Source organism: Ambystoma mexicanum, chromosome 8, assembly GCF_040938575.1.
Source record: "Ambystoma mexicanum isolate Mex_15411 chromosome 8, UKY_AmexF1_1, whole genome shotgun sequence".
NCBI classification, from domain to species: domain Eukaryota; kingdom Metazoa; phylum Chordata; class Amphibia; order Caudata; family Ambystomatidae; genus Ambystoma; species Ambystoma mexicanum.
Genome location: NC_090929.1, coordinates 1,144,253,770 through 1,144,266,676, shown reverse-complemented (window position 1 = coordinate 1,144,266,676; position 12,907 = coordinate 1,144,253,770). Strand labels below are relative to the sequence as shown.

At 45.4% G+C, this 12,907-nt stretch overlaps 1 protein-coding gene across 1 annotated transcript in view; it reads left to right on the top strand.

Moving 5' to 3' along the window:
- Window positions 1-12,907, top strand: part of CABCOCO1 (ciliary associated calcium binding coiled-coil 1) — a 419,036-nt gene that overhangs the window by 151,983 nt on the left and 254,146 nt on the right. The gene's annotated exons all lie outside the window — the stretch shown is intronic.

Genomic DNA, 12,907 nt, shown 5'->3' with positions numbered 1-12,907 from the left:
GCCATTTATACTGCAAATTACTAAGATTGAACAGTGGATAATTTTTGCTCGTAAGTGCAGATAAATACACGTGGTCCCCTTTATGCAACTTATTCTCTAACTCCTTTGTCTTCCTTTCTGTTGCCAGTAAGGGTTTCATTTTCCTTGAGGGGCTATCTTTATGTAAGAGGTATTTCACTATGTTGCGGCTAAATTCTGTAGTGCTGCATGGTGATTGAGGGCCCGATTCTGTGCTCTGGTTAAAATCAGTTAGAACCAACAATCTCCACTCCAGTTTTGAACACCACCATTCTGAAATAGGTGTTAAGTCTGGAGGGGAGATGTCATGCTTTCCAGCTGTAAAAGCAGCTAAAATCCCTCGTGCCGTTAGGGTATGCAGCAGTATGACTGCACGCATTTCTTAAGAATGCCACTTTACTAATTTACAAACGTGTCCTTAAGCTTTCAGTAAATTAGAAAAGTGGTGGTGCAGTCTCTTCTAAGCCTTATTTAACAAAAGGGAAACATGTGCATTCGATGTTAACTGCACCTCACAGGTGTCATATTTTAACTCCTGTTTTTTGACATGCAAAAGCTGGGCTCTGTGAGGAGAATCCGCTCGCAGTCCCCGCCAGGTCAGTTGTAATGCCGTAAATCAGGCACATGCAAAAGCCGAGGCTTTCATCTCCCTACACCACTTCTCATCTTTCCCTCATGGTGCCTTTGAGAAATGTGCTGTTCCTACTTGAAATAACACATTTCTAGTTTTGCACCGACCTCTGAATTGGGCCCTGAATGTTAGACCTGTTAACTATTACCAGCATTCCTCCTACTCTGTACTTGGTGCATTCTGGGGCACCAGTCCCTCTCCATTGTAGCTAATAAATCAATGTAGCAAACAACTTCAAACAACGTCTTGCTCGTAGTTAAACAATGGCCTTAACGCATCATGGGAATTGTCATCCTTTAATTTTTCATGTGTATTGTCTACATTTTTGTATGCCATACCATTTAATTTCAGCGTGCGCTACAGTTTGGCTGGCACACCTTACATTTGTTTTTGTTTTCTCTGTAATACCTTTATTTTTCTGTCCTCTCAGATACGCCCTGGTGTACAAGTGGTATGTACAGATGCACATTCTACAAGAGAGTTCAGATATGTGTTTGCATATCTGAAACATGTTTATGTTCGTGTTTTCCTTTTTTTAATCGTTGAACACCATTGGTAATTTATTGTTTTTCTATTTTGAATGTTAAGAAAATCAGTGACCCGGGTGCCTGAATATGTTTGCCCTCTTTTTTATATTTTGCTCCTGCAGGAACTCATGGTATTAAAAGGGGCCCTTCAAAAAAAGGCTTCTCCACTATTTTGCTGCAGTTTGTAACCTGAATTTGTGAGTGAAAAGAAGAAGTGCTCCTCTTTTAAATGATTTAGATGTTGTGGGCCAAACAATTTTAGAAAGCTTACTGGTGCTAAATGACAATGGGTGAACTTTTAAATGATTTTGGTAAATGTTTTAAACAAATTGATTTGCACATTTATCACAAATTAGTGATACAATATTTGAAACAATAGGAGCTATGTTACACCCCTTTCCCCCACAGTTCCTTTGAGAAATCCAAGCCTCCAATAGGCCCACACAGTCACCCGAGACATCCCCCCCCAGTCATGTGAAACAGAGGCAGTAAAAAAAGACAGAGCAGTGCCTTTTGTTTGGAAGCATGGTGTTTGGAAGGAGTTTTTGTGTCCTTCCTGAATTATTTCTGATTTGTTTTAGCCTAAATCTCATGTGTCCAACCCTTTCTTAAGCCTTTAAAAAGCCCTTTGTGTGGTTTTAGCTGGAGTGTTGTTAGTTGACTATGTTAGGAGCCATTTTCCACCCCTCTGCCCCACAATCCCTTTGAGAAATCCAGGCCTCCAATAGACCCAGGAAGTCATCCTCTCATCACATTTCTCCTGGGCAGTCGCTGAAAGGCGTTGACTAAGGGTGCCTCCTCTTTGCTTGTTCGCCTGTCACCCTGTCCCCGATGCAACCACCCTTCAGTTAGAGAACACACAACATACAGGTAAGGTAAATATATGCTTTAATCTCCCATGCACTCCCAAAACAGAACTTGTTTGAATCTACTGACTCTGTGAATTTGTATACCATGTAATCTGTTTGGATCCCAATTCTATGCCTGAACATCATGGCACACTGTTATACTGAATCATTCTGACACACAAATGCATATTTAATTTCACTGCAGCCCACATGTCTAGTCTGACTCACTGTGGTGTCCTGCATACCTTTCAAATAGCCATATAGACTCATTTGTTTGTGTATGCACACTATAACTGTCTAGCTCGTAATGTTTATCCCTGAACACCTAGGACTGAGGCATATTGAATCATTGCGGTAGCCTAAACCTTTTTTTATTTGTATAGCTCGTTATATTGCTGACCTCATAACACACAGCTAGATTGACTTTTGTTTTACCTGAAATTCCAGCAAAAGATCTTGATTCACTCATTTTGTCGGACAGAATGACTAGCAATTATGAAGATTACATCTTTGTTTAGCATCCACTACAGGCCTTGCACATTCTTAAAAATCCCACTAGACCTGCAGGACAAGTTCCTTTGGTTAACATACTCGACCTAAGAGAAATATTGACCAGTGCTTTCTGTAAAATGGAGCATGCCAACAAAAGCCCATTTCATCAAAGGTCAGCCATGCACAGTGAAGCTTTTATTTGCCATTTACTGTAAACAAAGCTTCTTGGTAAAGTCAAATAAAGGTTTCAAACATCTCATTCTCACTAACAAGGTCACGTACCATGCAAATGGTACTCACCCTTCATAAAATCTGCTCGCCAATACAAGTCGACTAGTACATTTTGAGAGCCCCGCACTACATGTGTATGCTTGTTTTAATGCTGACCCCATAACGCATTCCTAGAGTGACTGTTTTGCCTGAAATTCCAGCTAAAATTATTGATTGACTCATTGTGCTAGACCTCATGACTAGCAATTATTATCTGGACTGTATTTTCATGTTTAGCAATCAGTACATCTGTATAGGTTACTATATTGCTGTCTTCATACAGCACACATAGCTACTTTGACCCACTGGGTTAGCTTGCATAGCTAGTTTCAGGCTCTGTATTTAGCCTCCTCTACATTTGTACAGTTTTCTATATTGCTTCATGCATACCTAGCACATAACCTGTTCATCACAGTATGATATATGTCATTTCTAACGCACCTGTATACAAGTAATTCTAGGCGCGACAAGACAAGGAGGGGAGAACAGAAGGAGGACAAAACAACGATCTTACTAGGCCTTGTGTCATTCACATCGTGCAAGTGCGGGGGGAGGAAGAGGAGAAGTGCTGGGGGGGATAAGGGGTGAGCTTAGAGTGCAAGTAACTCGTAAGTGTTGCCTGGAGGTGGCTGAGAAGTGCAGACTCAGGGGACTGTAGGGTTGCAGATACAGTCCCTTAAGTGGTTGGGAGGCCAGGAGCAAGTGCAAGGGCAACTGGTTGTGCAGGAGCCTGGTCCTGTAAGTTCAGTGGATGGTCAGGTAACCAGTATGCACAGCAGACAGGGACATCAGCAAGGAAGAGGGAGAGAAAAGGCATAAGTGAACAGGAAGGTCTTGCGTTGCTTCCAGAACCTTAGGTGGTCATGCTCAAGTTTGAGAGAAGCAGGGAAGCTGTTAAAGAGGGAGGCCCCAGCAGAGGAAAGAGATCTACCCCCACTCTGCATGGAGAAGCGGCTGACCCTCAGAGAGTTGTAGGTGGATGAGCGGAGGGCTCAAGAAAGAAGATGCTTAAGAAGAGACAGTTGGATCTAGTGTGGTCCACAGCCCCAGAAAGCCTTGTGGACGATGCAGAGGGTCTTGCACTTGGTCCTCGCAGCCCCAGGGAGCAAGTGGAGAGATACGATCCCTAGGCTTAAGGCCAAGGACAAGTCTTGCAGTCCTGTTCTGGATTAGTTGTAAAGGGCGAAGAGTAGAGGCACGCGGATTTAGAAAGAGGCTGTTGCAGTAGTCCAGCCTAGAAAGGACTAGGGCTCTGGAGTCAGTGAGCTTCTGGGGGAAAGTGAGAAAAGGAAGAATAGCACTGCGGAGGTGCAGCTGATAGTGTGACTATTTAGAGACATCAGTGATGTGAGGAGAGAAGGAGAGGGTTTAGTTGAAGATGACACCAAGGTGCTTAGCCTCACAAGAAGTAGCAGGTAGAGGGCCCATAGTGGGCGGCCAAAGAGAGAGGGAAGGCGGGAGCAGGTGTCCCAATGAGGAGAATCTCAGTCTTACTGGCATTAAGGCAGCGATCGCTGGAGGAACACTATTCCTGAATTGCGGACAGTCTGGTATGAGAGAAGGAGCAGTAGGTCCTAACAGCTGCTCTTCTCACGATACTGCTCACTGCATAGCAAACACATAGCTGAAATTCACTCATTGTATGTCCCTGAATACCAAGCACATATCCACATAGACTCTGTTGGTGTGCATACACAACACAAAGCTATGTTGATTTGTTGCATTGGCCCCACACATGTATAGCTCTTTATACTACTACCGCATCTACTTGTGCAGAGCAAAACATTTTTTTTTCTTTTTAGGGCCTAGTGAAGGTAAGTCTTAATTGAAAGCCAAACAAGAGGTAATGGCTGGAAGGTTTAGAATTAATCTTCCAAAACATGTTTGGGAATGCGTGTGGTCTCGTCCAGAAGAGATGCAACCAAGCAGTTTGGGCTGAGCAGCCCGTTGTGGGGTGGGAACAAGCCTGGTTTGCATATGGTCTTTAACCTTTTGTAACGGCTTGGCAGGCAAAGAACGATGGTCTGGAGGGTTGCCCAGAGCAATGCCAGAGGTTAAGATTAATTTTAAACTTTCCAGCCATCACGTCTTTTGTTTTGCTGTAGTCATCCCGAGTGGGATGATATGCCCAGACGTGGGTCCTGTGCCTGCTGGGCCTATAGACATAAGCTACTTCTCACTGATGAGGCCCAACAAGGCCCAAACATGTTTGGGGATGCTTGTGGTCTCGTGCAGAAAGGATGTGACCAAGCAGTTCAGGCTGGACTGCCCCTTTTGGGGTGGGACCAAGCCTAATTTGCTCATGATCTTTCTACTTTTGTAATGGGTTGGCAGGCCAAGAATGATGGTCTGGAGAGTTGCCCAGAGCAATGCCAGAGTTTACGGTTCATTCTAAACCTTCCATCACCTCTTTTGTTTTGCTGTAGTCTTAATTTAAACACATTTAAAATTGAATTACAAGATAATCTTTTTTAGGCTGTGGGACAGTCCCCTGCCTGACCTTTAAGGGGATTGGTGGGTTGGCTAAGGACGATGTGTGCTGCATTCCACACCACAATGTGTGATGCTGGGCCCAAGGGTTGCATGGGGAGGATCCCCTGGCTACAGACTCCATGCTAGAGGCAGGAGAAATAATGTGTCTAGAGGCAGGAGAAATCATGTGTATCATAGTCCTAGCTGGCCCTCTAAATGATACACTAAAATATTAGTGGGCTCTCTAAGCCAGGACCTGTGGGTACTGAACATGTTACTTTTGGTTAATGCGCTCACTTTAAGTGAAGCTAGCTGCAACACGCAGAGCAGTCAGATATCCCATGGCCACAGAAGCTACGCAGCTCCGATCTTAGATCCTGCTCTATGCCAAATAAAAAAGAATCGACTGGACGGATTTACGCCAAGCTTACAAAGGATTTCCTTCAACTGCTTTATGCCCGACTTGTTTCATATGTGATTCAAATCTGTCTAGCAGTTCGGGCTACATGATTGAGCAAAAATGTGACATTGTCCCTATGGAAACATGAATGGAAAAGTGAAAACCACACCCTTTTTTTAACTTGTATATCTTTTGAACCGTGACATGAATTTGCACGCAAATGTCCACTTCTGCGGGGCCTGAGCCCCAAATTAGGAATGTCAAGTGTCGTGCTGATCCATCCTATGGCACAAATATTATTATAATCAACAAATTAGTCAAACGGCCCCTTTATGAGAACTACCACAGCATAAATGGCATGTTCTATGGGATGGTACCCACTCTAGAGTCTGCAGCCACATTTTAGCGCTCTATACCTTTTCACAGATGCGGAAATATCAATTTTCATATCAGTCTTTGTCCCGCCAACATGGGCAGTCCGGCACTGAAATGCTATGGTAATTCCCTTCTGAACAAGAGCACCAACAGCAACCCCATACACATATTTCAGCCTTGTTGGGCATCAACAGTGAGGTGGAACTGTGCCTCTCTGAGCACAGTGAGCAAGGTGTCCACGTCTGGATGACTCTAGGACACTTAGGGTGACTAAACCTAAGGCCCCTTGAAAAAAATTTAAAAAATAGTCATGTGTGCCCCTCTATGAGAATGAACACAGCAAAAATGGCCTCTTCTATGGGATGGTACTCACTCTAGAATCCGCAGCCACATTTTAAGCCGTGTTCGTTCTTGCAGAGGGGCGCCTATGGACTATTTTTTAAATTATTTTTCAAATATTATTAGCCATCGAATGTTCACATTCAAATGGATCATGTTCTCCCACAGATTCCTCATTTTTGATATATCAGATATCTTGCTTGCAGCTTTGGAAACTTTTCGACAGCAGAGGGCCCCAAGCATAGTCGACTTGTGGTCCCTCGGCTGCTTCCATCCCACTCTCGGCCATGACATTGATGCTGTGCCCTTGACTCAGTTAAGATTTCCTGCATGCACTGCGCTCTTTGCACGTTTTGATCACCTCCGCTGATTTCTACTATATTTCTTCAAAATCTTCTATGTGTCTACTCAGAAGACCGAATTCAAGAGGTTTTCGAGACTGTGGGTCAAAGATGTCCATCACGTATTCATACCGATTTTGCTTCTGGTGTCTTGGGCTGGGGCCATGAGGTCGATGACTGTGGCTCATGCCAGTCTATGACCGTTAAGGCCTTGAAGTAGAGGAAGGGGGAACTCACCCTAACTAGGCCTTTGTCCAAATCCCCTTCAACTACCCTGTCTAAAATAAGCTTGTCTGATGAGAAAAGCTTGAGCGTGGTAAACCTACTAAGTGGTCTAGATAGAGAAGCAAATCTCGACACTCATCGTCCTCTCATAAGAGATCTAGGAAGCAACGTCATTGATACTGATCATCTTCCTTCAACTCCTCGCCCCATAGGAAACAAGTACGTTTTCCTAGTAAATCTGCTTCAAGAGCAGAATGAGAGGATTTTCACTTCAAAATGTTAGGTGTTCACGAAGGCGGCTCTATCCACCCCTTCAAGCAAACCGGAAAAGGCTTCCAACCTCATTGCACCTTGTGAGGAGTCATAAATATCTGCTACTCCATGCCTAATAACCCCGGCAGTACGTCCTTGAAGCTTCGTCGAGAGGTGTTGAGGTATTCGACTCGACGAGACAAGACCAAGCCAGTGCCTTCCCCCTCTGCTCTGTCGAAGGAATCGGCATCAAGCTCTTCGACCTCGAATCAAAGGACATCAAAGCCATCGACGTCTTCGACTGATTCGTTGAAGATTTTTTAAGCTCTTCTCTAAAAGGGACTTTCTCAAGTCTATGATCACGATTTATGAAGAGGAGAAAAGCCAGCTGTTTGCCTTGTAGTGTAGTACTCTTGGAGCTCCAGAAGAGTTTATCTCTGAGGAGTCAAAGCATGCTGATGCTTCATATAGATCTGTCATAGGCAAAATAATAGAGTATGCAGGCTGGAGTAGACCTGTGGCAGAATGTGCGAAGGATGATCTCATGGACATTCTTGATAAGGGTCCTAAAAATTCCAGTATTGCCTTTTCATGCAGCACTGAAGAAAAGAATCTTGGAAGATTGGAAATATCTGGACACTACACCGGCAGTAAATAAGGACTTTACAAAAAAAATACAGACCTTTGGTTATAGATCCCGATTTTCTGTTTAGACATCCAACTCCAGAAAGTCTGGTGGTTTAGGTGGCCACGTCAACCTCAAAGACGGCTTCCTATTCCACGATCTGTCCAGATAGGGACGACAAGAGATTTGACGCCCTCGAAAAAAGAGTGTTTTTGGCCGGCAGCATAGCACTTAAGGCCATTAATGCTACGTTTGCTAAGGCAATGTTTTTGTACACTCCATGCAAGGTTGCGGCAATGGCTGGGGAACACATTCCTGAGGGCAGCGATTCATCAACCACAGCAAACCCATTCGGCCTCTCTGAATTGGAGGGGTCACTCCCTTTTTTTTTTTTTCTCATCGATTGGAAGTTGGACGGGGCGATTCTCTCAAAGACGCCAGAGGAGACTGCCTCATGGGTCACAAGGACGGGGGGGGGGCAGTAAAGATACTGACGCAACCTCTGCCGCTTTGCTGTCCACAGCAGCCACAACACCAAAACCTCTTTGAGGCTTTAGTCCACAGGATATTGGTGGGTGGAGGAATGACACAGCATTTGGAAGAGTGGCAAATCATTACATCAGCTGCTTGTGCAATGCAAACTGTAGTCCATGGTTACTGTCTCCCATTCCTAAAAAGGCCTCTGAATTGTCCACTAAGCAACCAATCCTTGAATAATCCAGACCTGCTCTCTTACAGGACATTATCACCCTGTTAGAGAAAGGTGCAAAAGAACTAGTACCTGTAGTGGAGAGGAATTGGGGATGATACTCCTCTTACTTGCTAATTCCCAAAAAAGACGGAGAGCTGCAACTCCTCTTGGACTTGATACACTTGAACAAGTTCCTCAGGAAGGACAAGTTCAAGATGAAATTAAATTAAATGACCATCAGTCAGAGTTCCACCCAAAATGTAGCATCAAGACTGCCACCATCCAGGTGGTGGATGAGGCTCTAAATCCTAGATAAGAGCGACTCATGCCTCTTTGTCCTCCTTGACCTCTTGTCTGCATTCGACACCATCGACCACCACATCCTTCTCTCCCTCCTTGCTGACAGGATGGGATTCTCTGGCACTGTCCTGAATTGGTTTACCTCCTACCTCTCAGGCAGACACCAGGCGATCCAGATTTACTCATTGCGTTATAGCCGACTCCAGGTCTCCTGCAGAGTCCCCAAAGGCTCCATCCTCTCACCAATCTGTATTTTCCTGGTGCCATAGGCCTGCCTAAGAATGAGATCCTTCCAGTGGGCCCTCTGATCCCAATGATCACAGTTCTCCGGCAGGATGACAGACCACCTTCATGTTTCCGGCAAGGTCGCTCAGGATCTCTTGTGGTGGGCCTGCAAGGAGAATGTGATGAAGGGAGAACCTTTTTGGCAACTGTGTCCAGAGATTACAGTAGTTAAGGATGCGCCCCTCACGGGTTGGGGAGCTCATGCAAATAATCTGACAATCAGCGGTCGTTGGTCTCCATCGGAATCCACACTACATGCAAACCTTTTAGATCTGAGGGTAATCAGGCTGATGCTGATGGCCATTCTGCCCTGTTTGTGGGGTAAGAATGTCCTGAAAATGATGGACAACACAGTGTTCATGCATTACCTCAACAAGACAGTAGGTGTGGGGTCACTACCACTGGGCAGAGAGGTGATGCAGCTCTGGTTTTCTGCTCTTCAAGGAGGAGTCTTTCTGTCGGATGCTCTGAGCAGGCAGAGCAGAGTCTCTCACGAGTGGAAGTTGACTCATTAAGTCCTTCTAGAGATCTTCGCCCTTTGGGGAGCACCTCAAGTTGATCTGTTTGTGTCCAGTATCAACAGGAAATGTAACCTGGTCTTCCCCAGGGAATTTCGTCAGAAAGGAGCTCTCGGGCACGCGTTCGTAGTGAACTGGGAATTTCCACTCCTGTATGCGTTCACACCAGTCCCTGTCATTCCTTATGTCAGCAGGAGGTTAAGGAAGTCTGGGACATCCATGATGCTGATTGCTCCAGTTTGGGCCTGGAGATCGTAGTACCTGGAAATCCTGGACATGTCCATCTGCCCTCCGATTAGTCTTCCTCAAATACAAATGGCAGGCCTGCTCACTGACGAGGGAGGTAATCTACTCCACCTAGAGATCAGAACCCTGAACCTTCACGTCTGGTTTCTGAGAGGTTGAGATACAGATATTTGGATCTCCTGGAGGACATAATGGAGGTGCTGCTTTCTGAAAAAACACCAGCAGCAAAAGCTCTATATCGTTGCCATTTGAACATGATTTGCAGCTGGTGCAGAGATAAAGATATTTACCCTTTTTCTTGTGGCACACCATCAGTGTTCTCGCCCATCAGTGGCTACAGGTTTCCACTGTGAAATGTTATCTGTCAGCGCTGTCCATCTTCAGGCACTCGCCTGAACATGGCTTGTATTTTAAAGTTCCCATTGTTGTCCAGTTCCTGAAGAGAGTGACAAACCTCTTCCACCGGTTCCTATATCTCCGGTTTGGGACCTTAATTTAGTGTTGAAATTCTTAACAGGGGCTCCTTTTGAGCCTCTTCATTTGCGTCCTTTTAGGATGTTGACTATGAAGGTTGTCTTTCTGACAGCGATTACTTTGGCTCGCAGGATCAGTGAGCTTCAGGCTTTGAGTTGCAAACTACTGTTTACTACCTTTTCATAAGGAGAAGGTTGTTTTGAGAGTTTGTCCTTCATTCCGCATGGCCTCACATGCTACAACTAGGCCGACGATACTCAAATAATCTTCAACATACAAGACACCCGGGAAGGAAACACCGCACTAGAGAATTGCCTTTGCGACATATTCAACTGGATGAACCTCAACCATCTCAAAATCAATCCGGGCAAAACAGAGATAATGATTGTTTCAAAAAAGGGAGGCAACATCAACTACATCCCCTGGCCAAGAGAGCTCGGCATCACGCCAGAACCATCATCAACTGTAAAAAACCTAGGGGTCCTGATGGATAACAACCTCACTTTGGAGCCACAAGTAACCTCGTAATCATTCAGCAACAAAACACCATCATCGCTCTGATCATGTCCAGAGTAGACTATGCCAATAGCCTATACCTGGGCATGCCCGAACGACTTCTAAAAAAACTACAACGCATACAAAATGCAGCAGCCAGACTCCTCCTCAAGCTACCCAGAAGAGAACACATCGCACCCGCGCTAAAATCACTACACAGGCTACCACTGAAACAACGTATAAAGTTCAAGGCCATATGCATCACGCACAGAGCAATACACAAACAAGGCGCAGAATTCCTAAGCGACAAACTATGCCTGCACCAACCGACAAGAACACTAAGATCAAGCACCGACGTAAACCTGGAACCAAAACCCTACAACAGAAAAAAACTCGGATCGTCCTTCTCTCAACAGGCACCCAAAACCTGGAATGACCTAACTAAGAATATACGGAATACAACAAACCACCTAGAATTCAGGAAACTCCTCAAATCATGGCTCTTCAAAGTGTAACCACAACGGAGACGCACTCGAATGCCCAGACATTAAAACAATGACAAAAATAAATCCAACCTCGACCACTCTCATATCGGACAAACACTCGAACCAAATAACCAACCATCCGACAGAGCATAAGACATAATGGAAAATAGCCACAAAGGAAGGCTGCAGAGACTGACCACATACCTAGACCCAGACGAAAGCCCCAAGCGACTCTCCCACTCGTACGTACCGGACGAACATATCCAGACCGGCAGACGTATCTAGATAAACGTTGACCTGTGTCGCATCTGGATAGGATCGATTGAAGGATAACATGCCCGCGCCCAGAAAAAACGTGAATGCTATCATGTGCCACACCTACAATTGTGAACACCGGCCTGCATGGCACTCAGATGGAGTTGTGAATGTTAGCATGCCCACACCTGGACGGGTCTCTAGACAGTAGCCTGCGCCGCATCTGGATGAGGGTGTGAGGGTTGGCATGACCACACCTGGATGGAGTCCCAAACATTGACCTACGCCGCATCTAGATGGGAATGTGAGGCCCAACAGGTGTCACACTCAGACAGAACTATGAATGTTAGCATGGCAAAGGTCAGGTAACCCACTAACCAATATAAGCTCTAACTCTGCATACCTATCCCACTCAAAAAAACTCACACAACCATCTCTCGCACAACAAGCCGCACGCACTTCACAACACCGCAACAACACATAAACTGGAACAACAGCACACGCGGACTGACCCCGATCCGATACCCGCACCAAAGCTCAGCACCCGGTGTATACTGAGTTGAAGCTGCCAACAGAACACCACTCCTCTCACTATCCTACTCCCTTCTTCACCTTACTAACCCATCCCACCTTTATCATTTACAGATCCGCCTGAGCGCCTGGGGACCAATTCCGTTGGTGACGGTGCGCGGTACAAATATCTTTAACATTTAACATTCCTGCCTAAAGTGGTGGTGTAGTTTCTTCGTTTACAAACAATTGTCTTTCCATCCTTTTACCCACTCTTCATCCTTTCAAGGATGAAGAGAGGCTTAATCGTTTGGATCCCAAGAGAGCGTTGATCTTTTACATTAGCAGGCTCGCGAAAGTCAGACATGAGGATCAGCTCTTTGTGGGATATGCTGGTCATAGGTGGGGACAGGCTGTTCCTAAGCAGACCCTGTCTCGGTGGATAATTTTGTGTATTATGGAATGTTACACTTTGGCTGGCCAAGAGGTCCCTTATGGTCTGAAAGGGCATTCCACAAGAGCAGTGGCTACGTCTTCGGCTCTTCAATGAGGGGTGCCGGTGCAGGACATTTGCAGTGCTGCCACTGGAAATCCCAGAAAAGATTGGGGAAAAAAAAATGTATTGGATAGTTGACCGAATTTAGGCTGTATGAAAATCCTGTACAACCAAACATTCGATGAAATATGCTATGTCTGAGTATTGGTGTCCCCCGCTTCCCTTGCTCACTATAATGGGAACGGGGGTTGCAGGGGTGCCCCCCGCATAGGAGAATAAAGTTCGAAGAAAGCAAAAAAGGAAAGGACCCTGCGGCGCAGGTTCACAAGCACTTAAG